The sequence below is a fragment of the Clarias gariepinus genome, chromosome 9 (assembly GCF_024256425.1).
Source record: "Clarias gariepinus isolate MV-2021 ecotype Netherlands chromosome 9, CGAR_prim_01v2, whole genome shotgun sequence".
Lineage (NCBI taxonomy): Eukaryota > Metazoa > Chordata > Actinopteri > Siluriformes > Clariidae > Clarias > Clarias gariepinus.
In genome coordinates, this window is record NC_071108.1 from 14450877 (window position 1) to 14453940 (window position 3064).

Below are 3064 nucleotides of genomic sequence, written 5' to 3' on the forward strand. Positions count from 1 at the left end.
CAGATGGGAATATCTGAAAGTTTTGACCTTTGATTGGTCCTCATAAGGGATCTTCTCTTTTTTAAAAGATAACTTTTATATCCCAAGGTTTGGTTATTGAGGTTAAAGTTATCTAGTAGTTTGGTTCATTCATCTCTGTCCATCATGCTTCATCAATCATGTATTGCTTGTTTCATTCTACGATCTCACAAATCATAAATACTAATGATTAGCTCATAGATGTCCTACATTCATAGCAGACTGAACACCCAGATGGTATGACTGACTTGCGTCAGTCTGAATGTGTAGGCAAAATTCCAACATCCTCCCCAGATATGCTGTCTGTTTCTACTAACCTAGTTCACTTGTCCTGTAATGTTTCTGCATTTGGTTTGTTACTGTCTTTTCAAAAGACACCTACACTGCTTTAAACTGAAATCCGTTCAGCATTTCCTGCTTCCTGGCATCTAAAATGTCATAAAGCCTCCTCCACATCAACTATTGTGCCTGTCTGTGGTACAAGATTATAATATGTTCTGGATGGATTATGAAGGTTTTTGTTTAAACAAAGGCAGATATACAGTACATTGAACATGAAGAAGACATCTAGACAGCCCATAGTAGACAATTGGACATTGCTGGAGATAATCAGGAGTTTGGACATGGTTGTTCATTGTACAAAAAAACAAACAAACAAACAACTATGTAAAAAAATGCATGACACGATCTAAGACATGGAAAGATATAAGCTCCATAAGCTCTCAGAAGAATCAATGCATTCTCTAAATAAAGGAATATGCGCTAAACAACACAAAACGGCACTGCTGTCTCTGAAATCCTTGTTTCCCCTCAAAGTACAGCTTCTCATCATAGTTTAATATTTTAAGCACTGAGCTGCCACTAAATTAAAAAGATATGGAATGTAAAGAAACCTGGCTGTATGTCATGACATTTGACAGGTGGGAGTGATGCATTAGGTCTGTATGTTATTTTCTAAATAAGTCATTCATTTATACAGAGAGAAATAAACAGATATTTATAAAGCCATTTATGCACAAATTTTAATACAAGCGAATAAACACAGCTAAACATAAATTGAGGAACACTGTTTATGTCAATAAATGTGTAGTCATATGTTGGCAGGCACAAACACGGGCAAGTAATGCATTTCAAATACATCAGTTTTACTAATAAAACTAATAAAATTACACATCATATTGACAATTGTAAAACAGAAGAAGACATCTTTCATTCAAGAAAATCAATTGATATCAATGAAGATGTCAGTGTCTTCAAAGATATAAATGCAACCCAAATGCAGAAGCACAGAGCTGTCCACACAGCAGAAATGCAACTGACATACAGTATCAAAAATTTGGACACATTTCCTAATTCAATGTTTTTGTTTTGTGATTTATTGTATACATTCTAGCACAATAGCGGAAATTTCGTGTATGGAATTTGGTAGTTTATTAACAACAACAACAACAACAACAACAACAACAGTCAGTTGTTTTTATTTAAGGCATAAATTTCAGCTGGAAACAGGAAACCCCATGATGAAACTGGCTCTCATGAAGACAATCCCAGGTTGCTGCAGAGGAGAAGTTAATTTAGAGGTACTGTCTTTAAAAATCATTAACACATTTCTTTACTCAAATGTGGAAATTGCCTTTGCAAAAGCTTGGTGCCAGGCACAGTACAGTAGTTTGTGGCTAGAGTTTGCCAACTGGTGATGGAGATGTTGCAGGCTTTAAAGCAGTCTTTCTAATATTTTAAGGGTATCCCTGTGTGCCACATGCCAAAGGATAGCTCAGAGACCATCTTTAGTAGTCGTCCATTCTCACAGCATGTTTTGTGACAAGAGTTGTTCATTCTCACAACATGTTCATTTTCACAAAGGGACCCCAACTCATCCATGTTTGCCTTGCTTAGCACTGCACAGTTGTCCGTAAAGATAAAGTCTCTTTCAAGGGCGTCCTAGACTTTTTTCTTTGTCAGACTGTATTAAACATATTGGTCAGTTCTCTAGGCAGCAATGATGTTATCAGTTTTTCGGTCGTGATCTCCTTCTGGTCCAAGTGCTGTCTCTCCCTGTAGCTGGTTTATGGCCTTGCTAGTCTCTTTAAGAGATTGGGGAATTAATTGAGAGGGGACAGCATTTGATGTTAACTTGTGCTTAGGATCAGGCTGGGGAATCTGAATCTACTATATGTAGCACTGATACTTGCTGCACCAATCGTTTGGCCAAAACAAACCACTAGATGGGCAGCAATTTTAATCATTTGACTTCCCCAGCCTTCAAAATCAGATTAAAATTATCCAAACCACATATAAATGTTTCAATATAAAAAAATAAGTTAACACACACTAATTTAAATTCAATTAAGTTCAATTTTATTTGTATAAGGCTTTTAACAATGGTCATTGCCCTAAAGCATACAGGGAAAAAAAGGATAGATTATAACTATCAGATTGTCCTTGATGAGCAAGCTAAAGAAAAATGTCCTAATATGACAATAGGAAGAAACCTTGAGAAGAACCACACACAACAAGGATCCCTCATTTGGGGGATATCAGATACAGATATTAAACACACACACACACACACACACACTAGGTGGATAGATGTACTGTAGGTATGAATGAACGAATAAATGAATGAATAAACGAATGAATTAATTATGGTTATTATTTTTAGATTTTACTGACAATGTAACACTGATAGCATATTCCCAGAAGCCTTAACAAAATACTTGATTTTATAGTAACGCTTTATTCCAGAATACACCTAGGGTGCATTCTTTACCCTATATGGAATAACTAGCTAGGCAACGCAGACCGAAAAGCCTAACAAAAGAGCTGAAAAAAACTGAAGTATATACAGTATATTGAACACCGGTCGTGAAACGTATCCAACATGTCGCAGATATTTTTTTTTGCTTAAGCTGCCATTCATTTCTATCGACCTAAACACTCCACGCTTCCTAAACGTGAGACTGACCCTGTCACGTGACGTTGTTTCGTCCAATCACACAAGACGCTGCCTTCACTGAGAGATGAACACGGAGAATCTACGCTGCAC